The sequence below is a fragment of a genome, unplaced genomic scaffold, assembly GCF_019419815.1.
Source record: "Pyrus x bretschneideri cultivar Hongxiangsu unplaced genomic scaffold, Pyrus_bretschneideri_v1 Contig13, whole genome shotgun sequence".
Classification (NCBI taxonomy): Eukaryota; Viridiplantae; Streptophyta; class Magnoliopsida; order Rosales; family Rosaceae; genus Pyrus; species Pyrus x bretschneideri.
This window is the reverse complement of record NW_025999424.1, coordinates 5,133,482-5,157,784: the sequence shown is the minus strand read 5'-3', so window position 1 is coordinate 5,157,784 and position 24,303 is coordinate 5,133,482. Positions and strand designations below refer to the sequence as shown.

Sequence of the window (24,303 nt, the reverse complement as noted above, 5' to 3'; positions counted from 1 at the left end):
AATTCATCACTTCTTTCACCAATTTTACATGGTATATAATTTTCCCCACACATGCAAAATTACCTTTTTAACAATTTTTTTTTTACATGTTTTCATGTGTCTGGATTCTATATATCTATATGTCTTTAGAAAGAGATAAGATGAGTGGACGAGTACACCATAAAAAGAGAGACAACTCATCAAAGATGAGATTACACTTTTGTTTTTTTGTTTGTTTTTGATTTGTTAGAATAAAGATTACAACCATTACACTTATCAATCAACCAAAGTTCAGAGGCCTTTCTCTTAGCTGTCATGGTAGTTGTGTTTCTCTTCGTTTAAGGTCGCAACATTCTCTTGTTTTCTTGCCAGGTTCTTAAACTTCTCCCGAGTTGTCTCATTTGGTTCTTAGTAGATCTTTATTTTTTTTTGTTTCTTTATCCAGATTGAACAGTTTTTTGGGACTGAATACGTGGTATTTTAACCATGTTGCTTACATATTTTCGAATTTCTTTATAGATTGCGGGTTCTTCCTTATCGGATCAGGGCGTTGGTTTGATTTCGTGCTTGGATCTTGTTGCTTCCTCTTTGGTAACCCTTTGCTGGAGGCCTGCTAAAAGGTGAGTTGAGTTGGAAGCTGAATCACTCAAAATATGAAAATGCATACTGTAATTTCTTCTCTTGTTCGTTCCTAGCTTGGTAATCCATATCCTAATTATATTACTTTTTCTGAATCGGCGTCTCGCATGGTATCTTATTGCTGTGCCTTTACACGTTTCCGTGCTCTTAGTAGCTTACCCATCTAATTGCAATTCCTTGAAAAATGTTTAAACTCTTTCTCTGGTTGACATATTAGGATATTATTTGATAATTTATTTCGCTTTCAGTTTTTTTAACTGAAATGGTTATTGTTTGAGCCATAAATTAGGTATGCTATGAGGCCTATTCATTTTTATTCAGCGAAAGTTGCATGACTTTGGCCCACCAACTTCGAAGCTCAAACCAAGGCTTAGAGGACCATCTCATTTAACTCCAACCTGTCTGAGGCCTGAACAGAAATCTCTCCAAAGTGTTTCTTCCATACAGGCGACCCAGGTCTGAAAATATCTTGTCTCCTTAATTACCTATGCATGCATCATCCACACGCTGATGTCACAAACACGTCATCCGACACGATATGTCACTACCAACATCTAGAAATTGTAGTCACTGTTAGCATCAAATGACCGATTTACCCCTGCTCCAACTTAACAATGTGAGATTTTTTTTTCCTGTGTCTATAAATAGAGCCACATGCCTTCAAGCTCAGGACCTTCGTCAAATTTAATCAACCCAAGTGTTTTTCAGTGAAAGCCCAATTGCTCTTCAGCAAAACTCTTTAGCTTTTCAACTACAATCTCAAGCCTTCTTTCGAAGCAAACATTGCCTACGATCTTTGTGATCCAAAACCTTACAGCTCAGTCACCCTGTGGTAAGATTCGATGGATTTGCATTTCCAACCACCATGATTTTCTCTCTAAGGCGCATGTTTTGTACTAAGTCCAGTCTAATACTAGTGATCTCGATGGACTACTCTAGCATTACTTACTTTTCATGGCTTGAATTTTGCTAGAGTTTTATTGCTTTCTTTACATTTCCAATCAATTACATTTCAAGTCATGTAGCTTGGCCCATCTGCCTAAATTTTACTTTTGTAAACGTTTGTAACCTTGACTTTGTCATGAAATAATTACATTTTGTTTCTCATTTTAGTTTCTATTTCGCTTTCATTTACATTTTAGGCAAGCATACAGGAAGTTACACTAAATTTTAAGTCCTCGTTCGCTTGATACACATAAAAGAATTGAACCGAATCAGTATCCTACTCAATACACAATCTTTTGGTTAAGAAGTCAAATTTACATGCAACTTTCACACACGCACGAACATAACATTGTTGTTGGCAACCTCTAACATTGACAAGCCCCTCTCTTTCTCTCAAGCCATCCCGTGATGCTGAGACCAAAAAGAACAGTCGCAGCAGTACGTGTTGTATTAAATTTAGACTCCATCTGAGTTTTGACACCAACCGTTGTCTTACAAAGCTTATAATTTTGTTCATTTCTATCTTTCTTGGTCTTTTTCCATGTTTTAATTGCTAATCTTTTATTACAAACGAACATATAAAGGGAAAAAAAAAACCTTACATTATTGCTTATCTATAAATGAGAAGATTGGCTACTCTGGACATGTAGGTTAATTAAGAATTATATAGCTCATCGTTGCAGCTTCTTTTGAAGATTGCCCCAACACAGATTGAGTTAGGGCAATCTTCAAAAGAGGCTACAACAATAAAAAATTTTCCTTTTTTTTTTTTTTTTCCTCGCTTACGCTTGATTAACATAAAATTTTGTTGGTAATAGGCAGATTAAATGTGTTAGCAACGGTTGTCCCTACCTGTGTAATGGCTAATCTTAAACCTCCTAACCGTATTAACAATAAAGATTGAAGCTGTCCGGTTAAGACCTACTTGTTGGCCGAAGATCTTTAGGACGTCGTCGAAGGCACCAATGAACCTACGGATGTAAATTTTTTTATGTATGTTTCCATATTAATATTCAAGTATTCAATATTGGAAATTAGATTTTATACTTATTTATATATTTTAATTTTACTAATAGGGACGTTTCCAAAAGAGGCAAAGCTCCTAAAACAGATGAAGAAAAAAAAGATGAACGTAAGGCTTGGAGGAAGAAGGATGCCAGGGCCTTATATGCAATCCAGAGTTTTCGCGGGGACGATACTTGTAAGTTTATCAAAAGCGCAATCACGGCGAAAGAAGCATGAGATATTTTGTCAAATAAATTGATGCCACATTATAGTCAACCATCAGACAGAACAAGAACAGGTACGTACATATTGCTGATAGTGAATTCCACATCAAGGAAAGGAGGGACCTTGCTTGTACTTATAAGTAATTGAGCTACTCCAATATTGCCAATCAGAGAAAAGAGGGACATTGCTTGTGCTTTTTAGTAGCTGTGTTACCTTCTCATTTACCAATTGGTTTTACAGTGGAATCCTAACTTTCTATGGCAATGGTCACACATGCTCCACGTCATCCGATTTGTGTTGTCCACATGTTAAGCTTGAAATTTCGTCACACATGAGGGAGCGTATTGAGAGTGAATCCCACATTGGAGAAAAGAGGGACCTTACTTGTGCTTATTAGTAGTAGGCGTATTACCTTCTCATTTACCAATTAGTTTTACGATGCTGAACTTCTCACACACATAGGCATTTGTAAGAAAGGAAAAGAAAGGAAAAATTAAGAATTGATGGTAATATCTGAACATCAAGATTTCCATTTTCAGATGAGAGGTCACTTCTTCAAGCGTATCCAGCCCCGATTGATCATGATGATGGGCCAACCCCAACTGATCGTGAAGCTAGGCCAGAGCTCGCAATGGAAGAAGGGCTCAATGCAGGTAGTGTGTATATATACCTTGATCCCTCACAAATTAAGATATTGCGTGGGAAAGTTAGCAGTTAACAAAGTTAAAATAAAATATGGCATTCAGGACATGAGAGCAATGCAAACGATATCTATGCAACTTTCGTCAAATATGTGAAGTCTAGTGATTGGGATAAAGCGATCCAGTTTCTTCGCGACCATCCCCAGGTAGGAAGTGAAAGAATTTCAAGTGGCGGTACAGTTCTTCACTATGCAGTCCGGCCGCTTAACAACTGCAGCGTGCGCAATATAGAACAGTCAAAACAGGGTTGAAGTAGCCAAACGCATGGTTGAAAAGAATGACAAATTACTTAGTATTTTACCTTCCGGCACTGACACCTCCAGTTGTCTTCGCTCAGAGTTTGTCAAATGAGGAAATAATGGCTCGTTATCTCTATTCTGTTACTCCACGCGAAACACTGCACGTTACCGATGCCTCTCAACTGATTTCTCTCGGCCTTCGTTATAAACGATTTGGTAAGAGAGGGAATCGACTGAGTTTCAAACATGACCAATTATTAATGTCGACGCCCTAGCTATATCTTCTTTTGCCCGTGTGTGATCTTTTTGGTTACATATTTTATCTGCATACTTACACTGTCGTTTTTCACATTTCTATTATATATGAGATTTGATTTAGCGCTACCCATAACTAGCCATGGCTAAAGATCACGACGGAGAATTCCCCTTGATAACATTGGCCAGTGATTGTTCAACATTCAAAAGTGGAAGCCGACTCAATTTCTGGGAAAAGATTTATTACGGTTAGTTCAACACTGTTTTTTATTTTCTCCTCATATTTTCAGCTTTTAAAATTACCTATTACCCTCCACAATAAAAGTCCTTTCGCTCTACTTTGTTTGAAAAAATAAAAGGGTTTTTAAACTTTAATCCTTAAAGAAGATTAAAATTTAATAAAAACCTGGTGTTAGATTGGATATTGATTTTAGTCCTTTAATGTGTACTTAATTCAAATTCATATTATATTTTTGTTTTAATATTTAATAGATATCTTATTTAATGTCATTACATTAAATTTTAAATTGATTATTATACACATTTTAATTCATTAATTTTATTTAACTTCCTCTAATTAGTGTACCTAAATGTTTGTATCTTAATATATTTGTACTAAATTAGTGTACCAAAATGTCCATATGTAAATGTATTGTAGTTAATTAGTGGCACATAACAAAATATGCAAAAACATAAGTGTATCGAAAATTCCTTACCTAAATATATAATACTAAACTAAGGTACCGAAATGTTGGTACCTAAATATATTATACGAAACTAGTGAAAGAAATGTCTGTACCTAAACATATTATACTAACTTAGTGTACTGAAATCTTCATACCTAAATATATTGTAATGAATTGGTGGCATATAAGAAAATATGTAAAAACATAAGAGTACCAACTATGAATCAATAAACAATGATCTAACCTAAAGGTTTAGTATGACCACTAATATCATTCATATTGTTTCTAATTTAGCCAATCACTTATTATTTGGTATGAGACTTTATTATAAAATGCCTCGGTTTCCGATGTCAAACTCTATTCTCCAACATGCTTCTTCACAAGTGACTTTCACATAAAAAACTGATATATTCTTTTTTCTTTCTTTTTTTTTTCCCAAAAAAAGAAAAAAAAAACAATTCTATTCATCATATTGAATCTAACAACAGTCTTATTTAGAGCCCAAAGTACTAGAGTCAATAGGGGTGGAAATTTTTACCAAATTACCGTACCAACCATACCATACCAAATTATTACCAAAAATTTGTACCAATTGGTAACGGTACGGTATTTGTACCGTACCATACTGTTTCGGTAAGGTACTGGTATCCAAAACCAGTACCGATGGTATACCGTACCTACCAATATTATTAATATTATATTATGTATTTATTCATATAATTATTTGAGGGCAAAATTAATAATAATTATTGTTGTAGTGTAAAAAATGTAAAAAAAATATATACAATCACTGATAGTGATAAGCTTTACACCTTTTATGAAGAAGTCAACTTCAAAATCCAACACTATAATCCATAAACCTTAAATTTATATTTAACCGTCGATTGTCAGTTACGCTTTATTCTTCTTACTGAATTTCATTTTTAAAATTTTCTTTTTTGAATACATGATCATCTGGCGAATGTAAGAAGATGAATGGTTCAGATCTTTGATATCACGTTTCGATATTTACGGTTAACTGAAATATGAGTCGATGTCATATTGTTTGTAGAAACTTTATAAACATCAAGCAATATTTTCACTAACTGTAAAACTCTGAACATAATATCAACGATCCAAACCGTTCATCTTCCTGCATTCTTTAATAGATTATGTTTTCAAAAAAAGAAAATCCGAAAAAAACAAAATTTGATGAGAAAAATGAAGCGTAAATGTAAACAACAATTAACGGTTAAATTTTGATCTATGATTTATATGATTATAATGACGAATTTCAAAGTTAAGCTCTTCATGAAAGTTGTAAAGCTTGTCATTACGAGCGTTTATATATTTTTTCTATATTTTTTACACTTCTACATTAATTAAAAAATATTAGATTTTGGGCAAACTAAGTGGCATAAAACAAAGTGGCAATTACTATTGGCATACCATACCAACCAAACTATTTGGTATACCGATATTCGTATACTGAAAGTTTGGTATGGTAATGGTAATAGATTTTGCCGTACCAAATATTTGGTATGGTAATTGGTACAGAGGTTTTGGTACGGTAATGTACCAAAATCACCCCTAGGAATCAATGCACATCTTTTTGAATGACTGGTCATTAAATCAATACCTTTAAGTTAGAGCTAGCGCAATTTTTCGAAAACTGCTAATAAATCGAGCCTAAAACACATTCGAAGAATGACATGATCTAAGGCTATAATAAACTTTTTGGCTTAGCGTGAGTTAGGCCATCTTCAACCGAAGGGTCTAGAGGGCCAGAAGGTCCAAAATAGCCTGAAAACTATCTTCAACCTAGGGCTAGGCCAGAGGGCTTGTGGAATATAAGAGGGTCCCACGAAATCTGAAAGGGTTGGAGGGTTGGAGGGCTGGCTGTATGCCAGCTCGGGGCTGGCCAGAAAAATCATTATTCCTGTCGGTTATAACCTACAGGAATTCTTAAGCTAAAATTCAAATGCAATGGCTAGCTGACGTCAGCTAGCCTTTGCATTGATTTTTTTTTTTTTTTTTTTTACAGTTTTATTATTATTTTTTATTTACAAAATTTTTCCTATAACTTCTATTTCACAAAATTTGTTTCATTTTATTTTAAATTCTATTTTTTTTTCCTATAACTTCTATTTCACAAAATTTGTTTCATATTTTTTTTAAATTATATTTTTTTTCCTATAACTTCCTAAGCCATTATACAACATTAAATTTAATTAGGTAACATGAAACAACATTAAACAATATGAAAGAACATTAAATAACATTTGCGCCTCATCTTCTTGAACTTCTTCATCAAACTCCTTATCTTCTCGTCTCATTTGCGCCCATTTTGCTTCCAATTTGGAATTGGATGAGGACCCCTAGTTGGAATCCGAAGAGGATCCAAAGTTGGAATTCATTGCAAACTTGAATTGAAAAAGATTGAATTAAAAGAGATTGAATTGAAATAGATTGAATTCAAAGTTATGTGAATTATAGCCCAATATCCACCATATTTATAGCAAAAGAAAATTTCAAATCCAACGGCTAACTGACGTCACTTAGCCGTTGTATTTGAATTCAAGTTGTAGTTTTTAAATAATAAATTATGTTTGGTCTTATGGCCTTCGGTTGGATACGGTTTTTTGTGACATGGCTAAAACGAGCGCTATTGTCACATCCCGGCCCGGGACGGATCATTTCCCGGGCCCGCTCCACCACCGTAATACGATATTGTCCACTTTGGGCTTACCATTCCCTCATAGTTTTATTTTTGGGAATTCACGAGCAACTTCACAGTGGGTTACTCATCATGGGATTGTTCTAGCCCCATTCTCGCTTAACTTCGGAGTTCTTATGGAACCTGAAGCCAATGAGCTCCCAAAAGGCCTCGTGTTAGGTAGGGATGAGAATATACATTTAAGGATCACTCCTCTGGACGATATGAGATGTTACAATCCATCCCCCTTAGGGTCCACCAAAACCCTTTCTCCGACCTCAAACCAACATAAGGGTGTACGACAAGATTTACCATATAGTGCCTCAATAGTGACATGCCGATACTCGAATGAAAGCTATTGTTGTAGGAAAATTTCATTAAAATCAACCGCTTGTGCTAAGCATCGCCAAACTGCAACACCAAAGATCTCAACATATCCTCCAATGTCTGAATGGTCCTTTCTGATTGTCCTTCTGTCTGAGGATGATATGCCGTACTGTAGAGTAATCTCGTACCCAAAGCTTCCTGAAAAGCCACCCAAAATTTAGAAGTAAATCTGGGGTCACGACCCAAGACAATACTCACTGGAACACCATGGTACTTCACAATCTTTGATATGAATAATTCAGCTAATCAGCTTAAAGAATACTTTTCCTTCACTGGAATAAAATGCGCTGACTTAGTAAGCCGATCAACTATTACCCAAATGCCGTCAAAACCATTATGTGTACGCGGAAGCTTGTACACAAAATCCATAATAATATTTTCCCATTTCCACTCTGGAATGGGAAGCGGCTGCAGCAACCCACGACTTTTTCCTTTCAGCTTTGACCTGTTGGCAAATGGCACACCTACTCACATACTCAGCTATCTCTCTTTTCATACCCAGCTAATAATAGAATGGTCGAATGGTATGATACATTTTAGTACCTCTTGGATGCATCACATAAGATGAGATATGCGCTTCATCAAGAATTGCTTTCTTTAATTCCAAATTATTCGGCACAAACATTCTACTCTCTTGCATAAGCATGCCATCCGATTCTTGAACTCTGAAGTTTTTCTTTTTTCCTTGATTCCTTGCTTGAATTATTTCCTGGGTCTCTTCATCAACCATCTAGGCTTCAAGTACACGATCAATTAAAATCGGCCTAACTTGAAAATTAGCAAGTAAGGCTACCTCCTAATCTTCTACCTCTAACCTCACTCCAGTTGATCTCAAGTCTGCCAGAAGAGGAACACGACTAGCGTACAACGCGTTAATACGGCCTTGAGATTTTCTGCTAAGTGCATTAGCTACCACATTCGCACGACCAGGGTGATAATTAATCGTGCAATCATAATCACTACGTAGTTCCAACCATCTCCGTTGACGAAGATTAAGATCTTTCTGAGTGAAAAGATATTGAAGACTCTTATGATCCGTAAAGATCTTACATTTTTCTCCATAAAGATAATGTCTCCACATCTTCAAAGCAAAGATAATGGCTGCCAACTCCAAATCATTCGTAGGGTAATTCAACTCATGATCGTGAAGCATAAGCAATCACCCTACCATGCTGCATCAGCACACATCCCAAACCATTCAAGGAAGCATCACTGTAGACTTCGAAATTACCACTATCATCTGGGAGTGCCAAAACAGGTGCATGAGTGAGACAATACTTCAATTGCTGGAAACTCTACGCATAATTATCATCCTACTCAAATTTAACATCCTTCCTCGTTAACCTCATCAGTGGTAAAGCAATCACGAAAAAATCCTTTACAAACCGTCGGTAATATCCTACTAAGCCAAGAAAACTCCTCACCTCAGTGACGGTTCGTGGCTGCTCCCAATTCTCCACTTCTGCTACCTTTTGAGGATCCACCAAAATACCTTGAGCAGATATGACGTGTCCCAAAAATGCCACTTGATCTAACCAAAATTGGCAATTGCTAAACTTAGCATACAGTTGGTGTTCCCTCAACCTTTTCAACACCAAAGTAAGATGTCGAACATGCTCAGATTTAGACTTAGAGTATACCAAGATATTGTTAATAAAGACAATGACAAACCTATCCAAATACGGCTAAAATACTCGGTTCATCAAATCCATAAAAGCTGTTGGTGCATTCGTTAATCTAAATGGCATCACCAGAAACTCGTAATGACCATAACGAGTCCTGAAAGTTGTCTTAGGGACATCCTCACTACTGATCTTCAACTGATAATAACCAGACCTCAAATCAATCTTAGAAAATACACAAGCACCTCGAAGCTGATAAAAAAAATCATCTATACGCGACAATGGATAACGATTTTTAATTGTTACCCGATTCAATTGCCGGTAATCAATGCATAACCTCAAAGTCCCGTCTTTCTTCCTCACAAACAACACTGGAGCTCATCAGGGTGAAGTACTAGGCTGAATAAAACATTTATCCACTAATTCCTACAATTGGATTTTCATTTCCCTCAACTCAGCAGGAGCCATTCGATAAAGAGTTAAGGATATATGATTAGTACCTGGATGCAAATCAATGGTAAACTCCACATCTTGGTCTGGCGGTAATCCAGGTAAATCATCAGGGAAAACATCGGGAAAATGCCTGACTACTCTTACGTCCTCAACGCTACTAAGAGCAACATCGTTCAACACTACATGAGCTAAGTATCCTTGGCAACCTTTTGATAACAACCTTTTTGCTCTCACAGCAGAAATAACGCCATATCTCACCCCACTCTGCTCACCCACAAAAGTAACCACAGGTAATCTAGAACGATGAAAGGTAACTGTTTTCCCGTAGCAATCAATATTGGCACGATTAAAATGCAACCAATCTGTGCCCAAAATCACATCAAAATCAACAATATTTAACGAGATAAGGTCAGCTGGCATAACAACATCCTCCACAATCACTGGACATCCTGGATACCCACAATCTACATAACATCTCTCCCTTCTAGGCATAGCAAACTCTAAATCATACCCTAGAGGTGTAGAGTGAGGTTGCGTCACTTGAGCAAATGTATGAGAAATAACAGAATGTGTCGCACCACAATCAATCAATACTTTAGCAAAATAACCAATGATATTTAACGTACCCATAATCCAGTCAGGATTATTCTGAGCATCCTGCAGAGAAATATTGTGGATGCATCCTTGGGTCTGCTGTCGTCCACCACGGCCTCTACTAATCTGACCACCTCAACCCTGCACATTACGCCCCTAACTAGGTTTACTAGACTGCCTTGAAAATCTTGCACTACTAGTAGCAATCTCTCCCTGATGAGGCTGTCCTCCCTAATACCACTGAAATCCATTCGCTGGAATGGGAGGATACGGCGTATAACCTCCGGAGTATTAAGGATACCCACTCTGAGAATAAGGATCATAGGGATATGGATATTGCCCTGGAGCATAAGGAACAACATCACCCTGATAATAGTAGGCACCACCACGACCCATCTGACCATAACTACCGGTTCTTGGAACCTGCTGGATCAGCACAGGTGGTGGTAAGAAAGACTGCTGGGGTCTTTGCTGATTATGGGGACAATTTGCAGCTCTATGTCCCATTTGCCCACAAGTAAAACATTTACTACTACCTCTCCTGCACTCTCTAAAATAGCCGATTATTACACCTGCGGCACAACAAAGTTCTTCCTCTACCACCTAAAGTGGTCTGTACGATAGGACTGTGCACCTAACTTGGATCTAAGATGAGTGTGTGGTGCGGGATGTGAACATCACGTGAAGGACTATGCCCTACTCTGGGCGGGAGCACTAACACCGGGGGTATAGGTTATGAGCTCTCTATGCATCTCACATAACCACTAATTCACAATCATAAACCATAAACTTACCTGGCACTTACCTGTGGGTCCGCAGCACTAAACATACATATATGCAATTACTAATGCATAAATAAATAGGCAAACACTATGCATGGTATTTAAAACCTATAAACATTCCATTTCATTTTCTGGGAAAACCACAAGTATATAGGTATATACGGAAAACCAAAAGCCCACTCACTGATATGTGGAAGGGTCGTAACCTCCTTGTCTCGAGTGACTGCGCTCGTCCTCAGGATAGGTTTCACCGATATGCGAAACAATTATAAAAACGTCAATTTAAAGCACATAACCAAAACTAGGTAATAACTTCTCATACAATGCTCAAATGGGATATTTGGATACATCAACGTGATCTACTCAACCTCATGAACAACCCTATATTTTTAAAATAATTTTCTGACCTCCCACGCGCCGGCTACGCGCTGGCATGTGCCTGGCACACGTGTGGTAACTCTAACGGCATTAAGGAATATTCCGTCCAAAAATGGAATATACCGTTAAATATACCTGACGCCGTTAGTAACGCCGCTAGTATATTCCATCAAAGTTGACGGAATATTCCTTGTTTTCTACGGTGAGTCTCGCCGGCCGCCGCCGTCAGCGCTGCCGTCTGCAACATGAATTCTTGCTAAAAACTGGAAAATTTTCAAAACTTCATATCTTCTTCATTTCTCAACCAAATTCCATGCAATTGGTACCAAAATGAAGCTTACAACAAGTAGAACAAAGCCTTACCATTTTCAAGCCCTGAAATTCACGGAATCTCGGTGGAGAAACTTCGCAAAATCCGGCCAACCTTAGAACTTGCTATCCCGACGTCCAAAATCCTTCAAACTTATTTCCAGAGCTTCGTGAGAGTATTCTAAAGCTCCCTAAGGCCTTAAAATCCACTGAAACTTTCGCAAGGATTAGTGCATGAACAATGCATGAAAATTTGGTTCTCGGGTTCTAGGGTTTTCGAGGGTTTCAAGTTCTAAAAGTGGTATGGATGAACTCAGGAGCTTGCAAGGAGTTCGAATCTTACCTTCTAAAAGTCAATCCGTGCATGAAAGGTTGGTTTTGAAGTTCATCCATACACTTGCAAAGGAAATGGAAGAAAATCCGAGAGAAAGAAGAGAGAGGGGGTTACGTGAGTGTGTAGTATGGGTGTATGTGTGTGTTTTATAGAGTCAACCACCAAAAACAACAAAACAACACACCAAAATGGCAAATACCCACCAAGGGCATTATCGTGTTTAGTACCATCACCTTCATCTCGTTATCACGAACTCATCTATACCATTTTTTAGACGTGAAACCCTCGAAAACCTAAGAACCTGGGAACCCAGATTTTGTGCACTATTCATGCACACGTGATCGTGGGGGTTTTAGAAGTTTTTAAGGTGATAGGAAGCTTTAGAATACTCTCACGAAGCTCGGAGAAGCATTTTGGAAGAAATTGGACGTCAGGAAGGCCAGGAGTGGCGAGTTGCAGGTTTGGCCGAAATTTCGTGGTTTGTCCGGCGAGATTCCATGAATTTAAGGGCTTCAAAGTGGTAAGGTTTTGTTCTACTCGTTGTAAGCTTCATTTTGGTACCAATTTCATGAATTTTGGTTGAGAAATGAAGAAGATATGAAGTTTTGAAAATTTTCCAGTTTCCGGTGAGAATTCAAGTTGCAGACGGCGGGACTGACGGTGGTGGACGGCGGCGGCCAGCGAGACTTACCGGTGAAGACAAGGGAATATTTCGTTAAGTTAACGAAATATTTTTAACAGCGTTAGGTTAGTTTTAACGGAATCTGTTAGGGTTTAACGGAATATTCCCTAACGGTGGTTAGGGCATCCGTCAGTTTTGGTCGCACGTGGGGGCGCGTGGAGCCTCGAAAAATTATTTTAAAAATATGGGGTTGTTCGTGAGGTTGATTAGATCACGTTGGTGTATTCACACACCCCATTTGAGCATTGTATGAGAAGTTATTACCTAGTTTTGGTTATGTGCTTTAAATTGACATTTTTATAGTTGTTTCGCATATAGGTAAGACCCATCCTGAGGACGAGCGCAGTTACTCGAGGCAAGGGGGTTACGACCCTTCCACATATCAGTGAGTGGGCTTTTGGTTTTCCGTATATACCTATATACTTGTGGTTTTTCCCAGAAAATGAAATAGAGTGTTTATATGTTTTAAATGCCATGCATAGCGTTTGCCTATTTATTTATGCAATAGTAGTTGCATATATTTATGTTTGGTGCTACGAACGCACATGTAAGTGCCAGGTAAGTTTATGGTGAATTAGTGGTTATGTGAGATGCATAGAGAGCTCATGACCTGCACCTCAGTGTTAGTGCTCCCGCCCAGAGTAGGGCACAGCCCTTCCCGTGATATTCACCTCCCGCACCACACGTTCATCTTGGATCCAAGTTAGGTGCACAGTCTTGTCGTACAGACCACTATAGGTGGTTCCGACTCGTAGGTGACCCGTGATTATTCGCCCAGTCTTCACGTGATCGTAGCACTTGAGCGTATTTATTTACAATCAATCTTGTCGTACAGACCACTTTAGGTGGTTCCGACTCGTGTGCAGGTATAGTTAGTGAGTTGGGAATTTGAGCTCTAGATTCAGCCGTCCATGTCACGTTAGGTGACTCTGGCTGACATGTTACTTGCATTGATTGACATTACTTAGGTTACTTACATTTTTTGTGGAGGCATTTGACATGGTATATTTTTGAACATGTTTTTGATATATGTGTATATTTTATTTTCTGGAAACTATACAGGGTTTTAAGGTGAAGGGTTAGAACTTTTGATAATGAAATGATTTTGAAAAGCTTTGTTTTTGCCTACTCACACTTTCTGTTTTGCACCCCTCCAGGTTCTAGTTAGAAGCAGCTTTGGTGGTTCACGATGACTTGTCGGTGGTTTTGATAGAACATCACAAATGTAGGATCACATTTGGGTGTTGTGTAATTAGTATTCTTCTTCTGGACTGCACTTAGGTTTTCTGTGCTCTGATTATGTTTATCACATTTAGTCTCGCATTAGTGTGTTACTTTAATTAGTTTATTTAGTAGCTTGGTTTTTATTTATTTGTACTTTTATTATTATCTTTTGCTTCCGCACTGTACACATGGTTACGTCACCCTCACGTGGCGGACCAGCACGCCTTGATTCCGGTTAGGGTGTGTCAGTTTGGTATCAAAGCATAGGTTTGGTGGTCTTGCATATTTTGTGAGTGTTCTAATTATTTTGGTGTCTTCTGTCAGAACTATGCCGCCTTGTAGGGAACCACATCGCTCTGCTGAGCCTAGTTTCCCCGATGTAACTCAATTAGGGGAAGCTATTGTTACCGCTATTCAGTCTGCGCTCCGCTCTCCCCAATTCTTGAGACCATGTATAATTTGAAGCTGGATAAGTTTAAGTGCCACGAGGGTTTTGAGGGAGCTGAGCAGTAGCTGGAGCATCTTAAAAAGACTTTTAGAGTGTTGCATAATCAGGGGAATCTTCCTGTTGAAAAGTGGGTAGAGACGACTTCATGGTTCTTGGGTAAGGAATCATCATCCTGGTGGGAACATGAGGTTGGTAGTTTGACCCCAGAGGAAAGGGCTGACTGGGAGATGTTTAAACATTTGTTTCGGAAAAAGTTTGTGCCTCATGAGTACATTGATCGTAAGAAGCAAGAATTTACTGAGTTGAGGTAAGGGAAGTTGACGGCGAATGAATATTATAAGAGGTTCACTGATTTATCTCGTTATTATTCGGAGGTTGCTGCCAATCCGGGTGAGATGCTTCGTCGTTTTTTATTGGGTACTAAGAAAAAGTGGCGTTCTATGTCGACCACTACTCCTTGCGACTCTTATCAGGAGTTCTATGAGATTTTGTTAAGGATTGAGAATTCTGAGAACATGCCTAGTGAGAGTGAAGAAGAGGAAAAATATGGCAATCAGAGGAAAGACGATAAAGGTAAAGGTCAAGCATCTCTAGGACTTCGCAAGACCTAGAGTTTTAAGCGAGGTGGGACTAGTTCCAGTTCTTCCAGCGAAGGTTTTAGTGCCACTGGTCAGGGAAGAGGTGGTAGATTTTCTGGGGTTCCTAGAGGCCAGAGACAGGGCAATACTGGTAGAGGAAGAGCTCCGTTGTGCCACAGGTGTAACAATCGGCATTTTGGAGAGTGTAGGAGAGGCAACAGTGGTTGTTTCACTTGTGGGAAAATGGGACATAGAGCTGCAAATTGTCCTCAGAATCAACAGAAGCCTCAGCAATCTTTCTTACCACCATCTGTGCCGATCCAGCAAGTTCCAGGGCCTGGTAGTTATGGTCAGATGAGTCGTGGTGGTGCCTACTATTATTAGGGTGATGCTGTTCCTTATGCTTTAGGACAGTATCCGTATCCCCAGGATCCTTATTCTCAATGTGGGTATCCTCAGTACTCCGGAGGTTATATGTCGTATCCTCCCATTCCAGCAGGTGGATCTCAGTGGTACCAGGGAGGATAGCTTCAGCAGAGAGAGATTGCTACTAATAGTGTGGGATCTTCAAGGCAGTCTGGTTAGCCTAGTCAGGGGCGTAATGTGCAGAGTCGAGGTGGTCAGACTAGTAGAGGTCATGGTGGACGACAGCAGACCAAGGGGCGTATCCACAATATTTCTCTGCAGGATGCTTAGAATAATCCTGACTTAATTATGGGTACGTTAAATATCCTTAGTTATTTTGCTAGAGTATTGATTGATTGTGATGCGACACATTCTGTTATTTTTCATACATTTGCTCAAGTGAAGCAACCTCACCCTACACATTTAGGGTATGATTTAGAGTTTGCTATAACTAGAGGGGAGAGATGTTATGTCGATTATGTGTATCCAGGATGTCCAGTGATGATGGAGGATGTAGTTATGCCATCTAACCTTATCCCGTTAGATATTGTTGATTTTGATGTGATTTTGGGCATAGATTGGTTGCATTTTAATCGTGCCAATATTGATTGCTACGGGAAAACAGTTACCGTCCATCGTCTTGAATTACCTATGGTTACTTTTGTGGGTGAGCAGAGTGGGGTGAGACATGACGTTATATCTGCTGTGTGAGCAAAAATGTTGTTACCAAAAGGTTGCCAGGGATACTTAACTCATGTAGTGTTGAATGATGTTGCTCCTAGTAACGTGGAGGACGTGAGAGTAGTCAGGCATTTTCCTGATGATTTACCTAGATTGCCACCAGGTCGAGATGTGGAGTTTACCATTGATTTGCTTCCAGGTACTAACCTTATATCCTTAACTCCTTATCGAATGGCTCCTACTGAGTTGAGGGAATTGAAAATTCAGTTGCAGGAATTAGTGGATAAAGGTTTTATTCAGCCTAGTACTTCACCTTGGGGAGCTCCAGTGTTGTTTTTGAGGAAGAAAGACGGGACTTTGAGTCTATGCATTGATTACCAGTAATTAAATCGGGTAACAATTAAAAATCGTTATCCATTGTCGCGTATAGATGATTTGTTTGATCAGCTTCGAGGTGCTTGCGTATTTTCTGAGATTGATTTGAGGTCTGGTTATTATCAGTTGAAGATCAGTAGTAAGGATGTCCCTAAGACAGCTTTCAGGACTCGTTATGGTCATTACGAGTTTCTGGTGATGCCATTTGGATTGATGAATGCACCAACAGCTTTTATGGATTTGATGTACTGAGTATTCGAGCTGTGTTTGGATAGGTTTGTTATTGTCTTTATTGACGATATCCTGGTATACTCTAAGTCTAAATCTGAGCATGTTCGACATCTTACTTTGGTGTTGAAAAGGTTGAGGGAACACCAACTGTATGCTAAGTTTAGCAAGTACCAATTTTGGTTAGATCAAATGGCATTTTTGGGACACGTCATATCTGCTCAAGGTATTTTGGTGGATCCTCAAAAGGTAGCAGCAGTGGAGAATTGGGAGCAACCACGAACCGTTACTGAGGTGAGGAGTTTTCTTGGCTTAGCAGGATATTACCGACGGTTTGTAAAGGATTTTTCCGTAATTACTTTATTACTGACGAGGTTAACGAGGAAGGATGTTAAATTTGAATGGGATGATAATTGTGAGCAGAATTTTCCAGCAATTGAAGTATTGTCTCACTCATGCACCTGTTTTGGCACTACTTGATGATAGTGGTAATTTCGAAGTTTACAGTGATGCTTCCTTAAATGGTCTACGATGTGTGCTAATGCAACATGGTAGGGTGATTGCTTATACTTCACGACAATTAAAGGCTCATGAGTTGAATTACCCTACGCATGATTTGGAGTTAGCAGCCATTATCTTTGTTTGGAAGATGTGGAGACATTATCTTTATGGAAAATTATGGGGAAAAATGTAAGATCTTTACGGATCATAAGAGTCTTCAATATCTTTTCACTTAGAGAGACCTTAATCTTCATCAACGGAGATGGTTGGAACTGCTTAATGATTATGATTGCACTACTGATTATCACCCTAGTCGTGCGAATGTGGTAGCTGACACACTTAGCAGAAAATCTTAGGGCCGTATTAACGCGTTGTACGCTAATCGTGTTCCTCTTCTGGCAGACTTGAGATCAACTGGAGTGAGGTTAGAGGTAGAAGATCAGGAGGTAGCCTTACTTGCTAATTTTCAAGTTAGGCCGATTTTAATTGATCGTGTATTTGAAGGCCAGATGGTTGATGAAGAGACCCAGGAAATAATTCAAGCAAGGAATCAAGGGAAAAAGAAAGACTTCAGAGTTTGAGAATCGGATGACATGCTTATGCAGGAGAGTAGAATGTTTATGCCAAATAATTTGGAATTAGAGAAAGCAATTCTTGATGAAGCGCATATCTCAGTTTATGCGATGCATCTAGGAGGTACTAAAATGTATCGTACCATTCGACTATTCTATTATTGGCTGGGTATGAAAAGAGAGATAGCTGAGTATGTGAGTAGGTGTGCCATTTTCCAACAGGTTAAAGCTAAAAGGAAGAAGCCGTTTGGGTTGCTGCAGCCGCTTCTCGTTCCAGAGTGGAAATGGGAAAACATTACGATGGATTTTGTGTACAAGCTTCCGCGTACACATAATGGTTTTGATGGCATTTGGGTGACAGTTGATCGGCTTACTAAGTCAGCGCATTTTGTTCCAGTAAGGGAAAAGTATTCTTTGGGCCGATTAGCTGAATTATTCATATCGAAGATTGTGAAGTACCATGGTGTTCCAGTGAGTATTGTCTCGGATCGTGACCCAAGATTTACTTCTAAATTTTGGGTGGCTTTTTAGGAAGCTTTAGGTACGATATTACTTTACAGTACAACATATCATCTTCAGACAGACGGACAATCAGAGAAGACCATTTAGACGTTGGAGGATATGTTGAGATCTTCGGTGTTGCAGTTTAGTGATGCTTGGCATAGCGATTAGATTTAATGGAATTTACCTACAACAACAACTTTCATTCGAGTATCGACATGTCACCATTTGAGGCACTGTATGGTAAATCTTGTCGTAGTCCGAGGTCGGAGAAAAAGTTTTGGTGTGCCCCAAGATTGTAGATAAGACTACTCAGAATGTTCAGGTAATTAAGTCTAACCTGATAGCGGCCCAGGATTGACAAAAGAGCTTAGCGGACCGACATGCCACTGACAGGGTGTATAAAGTTGGTGATTGGGTGTTTCTGAAGCTTTCACCGTGGAGAGATGTAGTACGGTTCAGAAAGAAAGGTAAGTTAAGTCTCAGGTATATCAGACTATATTTGATCACCGAGCGAGTTGGTGAAGTGGCTTACAGGCTTGAGTTGCCTTCTGAGCAGGCTAAAGTGTATAATGTTTTTCATGTGTCCATGCTTCGTCATTACGTTGCGGATCCATTGCATGTGATACCTCCTCAACCATTGGAAATTAATCCGGATTTGGCATATGATGAGGAACTAGTAACGATTCTGGATTGGAAGGAAAAGGTTCTAAGGAACAAGACTGTGAGTTTAGTGAAAGTTTTGTGGAGGAATCACTCAACGGAGGAGGCTACTTAGGAGACGGAAGACCGGATGAGAGATTTGTATCCTCGGTTGTTCTATAGTTACTAGTGGTTAGTTTGAGTTGTTATGAATTTCGGGACGAAATTTTTTTAAGGAAGATCGGTTGTGATATCCCATCTCGAATTAATTGTACCATAGGTGTGAAATGATGATAATGCCCTTTGTGGGTATTTGCCATTTTGGTGTGTTGTTTTGTTGTTTTTGGTGGTTGACTCTACAGGACACACACACACACCCATACTATACACTCCCATGACTCCCTCTCTCTTCTTTCTCTCGGATTTTCTTCCATTTCCTTTGCAAGTGTACGGACAAACTTCAAAACCAACCTTTCACGCAAGGATCAACGTCTAGAAGGTAAGATTCGAACTCCTTGCAAGTTCCTGAGTTCATCCATACCACTTTTAGAACTTGAACCCCTTGAAAACCTAAGAACTAGGGAACCCTGATTTTTTGCAATGTTCATGCACACGTGATCGTGGGGTTTTAGAAGTTTTTAAGGTCATAGGAGACTTTAGAATACTCTCACGAAGCTCGGAGAAGCATTTTGGAAGAAATTGGACATCGGGAAGGCCAGGAGTGGCGAGTTGTAGGTTTGGCTGGAATTTCGTGATTTCTCCGGCGAGATTCCATGAATTTAAGGGCTTCATAGTGTTAAGGTTTTGTTCTACTCGTTGTAAGCTTCATTTTGGTACCAATTTCATGGAATTTGGTTGAGAAATGAAGAAGATATGAAGTTTTGAAAATTTTCCAGTTTCCGGCGAGAATTCGAGTTGCAGATGGCAATGAACGGCGGTAATCGGTGAGACTCACCGGAGAAGACAAGGAATATTCCGTCAACTTTGACGGAATATACTAACGGCGTCAAGTATAAATAACGGTATATTCCATTTTTGGACGCAATATTCCCTAACGCCATTAGGGTTACCACACGTGTGCCAGGCACGTGCCCGAGTGTGGCCGGCGCGTCTGGCCGTGCCTTGGTTGGTGCGTTTGGCCATGCCTTGGCAGGCGCATGGTGGCGCGTGGGTGGTCGGAAAATTATTTTAAAAATATGGGGATGTTTGTGAGGTTGAGTAGATCACGTTGGTGTATTCACACACCCCATTTGAGCATTGTATGAGAAGTTATTACCTAGTTTTGGTTATTTGCTTTAAATTGACATTTTTATAGTTGTTTCGCATATAGGTGAGACCCATCCTGAGGACGAGTGCAGTCACTCGAGGCAAGGGGGTTACGACCCTTCCATATATCAATGAGTGGGCTTTTGGTTTTCTGTATATACCTATATACTTGTGGTTTTTCCCAGAAAATGATATGGAATGTTCATATGTTTTAAATGCCATGCATATCATTTGCCTATTTATTTATGCATTAGTAGTTGCATATATGTATGTTTCGTGTTGCGGACGCACAGGTAAGTGTCAGGTAAGTTTATGGTTTATGATTGTGAATTCTTCGAAGTTAAACGAGAAGGGGGCTAGAGCAATCCCATGATAGGTGACCTACTGAGAAGTTGTTCGTGAGTTCCCAAAAATAAAACTGTGAGGGAATGGTAAGCCCAAAGCAGACAATATCGTGCTACGGTGGTAGAGCGAGCCCGGGAAATGATCCGTCCCGGGCCGAGATGTGACAATTGGTATCAGAGCCTAACCCTGGCCACGTGTGTGCCGACGAGGACGTCGGACCCTTAAGGGGGGTGGATTGTAACATCCCACATCGCCTAGGGGAGTGATCCTTAAATGTATATTCCCATCCTTACCTAGCACGAGGCTTTTTGGGAGCTCATTGGCTTCTGGTTCCATAGGAACTTCGAAGTTAAGCGAGAAGGGAGCTAGAGCAATCCCATGATGGGTGACCCACTGGGAAGTTGCTCGTGAGTTCCCAAAAGGCCTCGTGCTAGGTAGGGATGAGAATATACATTCAAGGATCACTCTCCTGGACGATATGGGATGTTACACCTATGGCCCTTTGGCCCTCAGTTGGAGACAGAGGCAACTATGGTCAAATACTGTTCATTAAAATATTAATTTCTTGGAGGGTCAAGGGGCTAAAACGAGCCATCTGGCCAGCCCTTGGTTGGAGATGGCCTTACCACCAATGTTATTGAAATTGTCTTTACTTAACCACATATTATTATGTTTATCAAAAACTTCGGTAATATTAGAAATGAAATCTTCCAAATATAAATTATGTATTATTTTGTTATATTTTTGATATGAAAATTCTCCAGCAAGAACATTTTGGCATATAGACTCTTAGTGCTTCTTGAATATTGAACAAGCGCTGCGCAGCAGCACGTTGTTTCTTTGCCTAACCATTAATTAGAATTTGTGTAATTAACTAGTGACATAGAATCAAGGGTTTGTATGAATTCGAAGATGGATGATAATCACACCCAATAAATAAAAATAATTGTGTCCATATATTAGATTATTTGTTTGGTTTTGTGATTGCCTGTACAAATTTTTATATAGTCTATAATTCTCATTTAATTCTTTAAAAATCTTCCATTTTAAATTGCTCAATTTGATTGTAGAACTCAAATTTCTATTTTTAAGGCGTAATAGATGATTAGGGTAGGAAATTTTAAATGGAAAATTCAAAACCAGTCGATCCAGCCATATTAGACTCGTATCTGGAGCACCCAATAGTTTTTGAAGCTTGATTTCACTGTGGAGAAGATCAATTCAAGTTTGATTTTTTCCACTGCACAAAATAACATATTCACGCCCAGATTAAGCAATTGAACTTGGAGGCCATGTTAGTGTTTATATGTTGATTTGTAGTTAATTATGAGAAGAATTTGAAAGAAAATGGGATGATTTTCGATAAGACTTAATTAAAATTGACAATCAAGCAATCTGCAAAAATTGTTTACACATCAACTCTAGCAGCTTCCCAGAATCCAAAATACTTGAATTTAATTGCGTATCGGGTTCTCGGTTATTTATCAAGGAGATATTAATGACTTTAATGTGATAAGTGCTTCTTTCAGTTGCAATTAAAGGAAGTCATCTGACTAATCTATAAGCAAACGTGCAGGAGAATTACCAATTTACTAATTAGAAAGCTCATAACTGCAGACTCTTATTGCCCCTATTCAATATGTAGTGTCGTTGTTTTTCAATAGTAGGTAGGGGTTCTACGGGAAAAAGGGACGGGAAGCCAGGCCCCACCCGCCCTCACCCAGGCCCCGCCCACCACACACCCCCCCCCCCCCCCCCCCCCCCCACCCCACACACACATAAGCAACAACCCCATTCCTAGACTCAAATATTTCAAAATTGGGAAAAATGCTCTAAGGCCTTCCTTTTTGGTTCCATTTATCTGAGCTGCGTATGCTTTGGTTTCGGGATCCTAGCTAGGGTGCGGGATTGAAGCTGAACACCGAACAAATTAAGGCTGCTTTGCCATTAGCTCGTTGAAAATACTTTACTAACTATGATCTATGTTCGTCATTTAATTACAATCTTCAATATGCAAAATTTAACTTAATTATGGATGAGAACAAGCACAAAGTTTGCAAGAGACGCCCTAATATTCATTTAAAAGAAAATTATCACTCGGAAACTATGTGCACAGTAAACTCTGGCTTTCTGAAATGCTATATGAATTGAGAGTCATGCTTGATACGGACTCCAGACACCACTCATTCCTTCACAGAAAGGATATGAATTGTGATTCGCAGATTTTGAGTGGCCATCGTTTTGTGGTGGTAAAAGAAGAAAGAAAAAGATGGAAAACGAAAAATAAGACACTCTTGACAGCTAAGAAAAGGACCGGCCTGCCTTTTGGGTGAATGCAGAATAATCATTGCAATGGCGGTCTCGTTTATTTTTATTTTGGGATATGATATACACACTCTTTTTTACTTCTCACATATCTTTTTAATTTTTGGCTGTTGGATTGAATGTAAATGAAGAACATCAATGAACAAAAATTAAACAGATATGTAAAATGTAAAAAGAAATATGTGAATAACATATTCTTTTTATTTTTTAACCGACACCGAATCAATCAACCACATTGTCTGTGCCGTTGTTGGGTATGACGGTACCATTATTGAGTATGGCCAAGAAAAACTGTCTGATTACTGTTGTGCATATTCTAGAAGTGGTGACTAGAGAGTGTGCCCAAAAGAACGGTCTCTGTTGTGGGCAATTCTATTAGCGGGGACTAGACAGAATGTCCACAAAAACCGCGTCTGATGTGGACAGTTCAGGTATTGCGTAGTGGATGTGGATTGTCCTTTCATTTTCATACTCATCACATGCTTTTCTGCAATGTATGATTACGGTTAAATTACGTCAATATTTTATATTAATTTTTTATAGAAATAATAAAATAAAAAGTAATAAGAATATAAAATATTAACGTAGCTTAACCGTAACCACACAAAAAGAAAAGTATGAAAAGAGTATGGAAATGAAAGGGCTGACAATCCACCTCCATTCAGAGTACATGGCAAAACTTTTACCTAAAAAATATCATCAAGTTCACGTGGGATATAATTTAGATTTGGAGTCGGGAGTCTCTCACTAGTCACTTGATGTCATGCACCTTATTATGCACTTAAGATGGTAAAATCGCGTTCAGTTTTTGACGTTTGAGGAGTGAGAGAAGCTTGTCACTTTCATTATTAATTTTTTATTTTTAAATTTTAAGTGATATTCTACACTAATTGACAAATAAAAATTATACTTTTATTAGTTCGTAGTTGCTTAATTTCCTAAATTAAAAAGCATGGTTAGAATAAAAAATTTCTAGGAACTTAGAATAAAAAATTTCTAGGAACTCCTAAGATAATTTTTAATATTTGTGTGTGTGTTTTTTCTAATAATGTATGCACTTCAATCTTAAAAAAAAAATCCAACTTCACTTTATACTTATGATTCTTCTTGCATGCCATGTTTGGTGTCGTGGTTACAGACTTGCAGTCATATGTGGTTGTGGTAGCGATTATGGTGTTGGTGGTAGCGATTATGGTGGTGGTGTTAATGTGAGGTATGGTAATTGGGGATGCTGAGGCAACAATGGTCGTAGAGATGGCAACATTGATTGTTGTGGTTGTGGTTGTGATGTCGGTGGTAATG

At 38.8% G+C, this 24,303-nt stretch overlaps 1 long non-coding RNA gene across 20 annotated transcripts; it reads left to right on the top strand.

Moving 5' to 3' along the window:
* The first annotated feature begins 164 nt into the window (after nt 1-164).
* On the top strand, nt 165-15,936 carry LOC103935350. Of its 20 annotated transcripts, none has more exons than XR_007256283.1 (8): nt 165-351; nt 499-599; nt 908-1,450; nt 2,382-2,556; nt 2,640-3,192; nt 3,333-3,449; nt 3,540-4,236; nt 14,068-15,936. It is a non-coding gene; the product is annotated as an uncharacterized LOC103935350 (long non-coding RNA). The 20 variants fall into 20 exon arrangements; XR_007256282.1 differs by having other exon boundaries at nt 166-351; nt 2,640-3,189; XR_007256272.1 differs by having other exon boundaries at nt 167-351; nt 2,640-2,866; nt 3,034-3,446.
* The last annotated feature ends 8,367 nt before the right edge of the window (nt 15,937-24,303 follow it).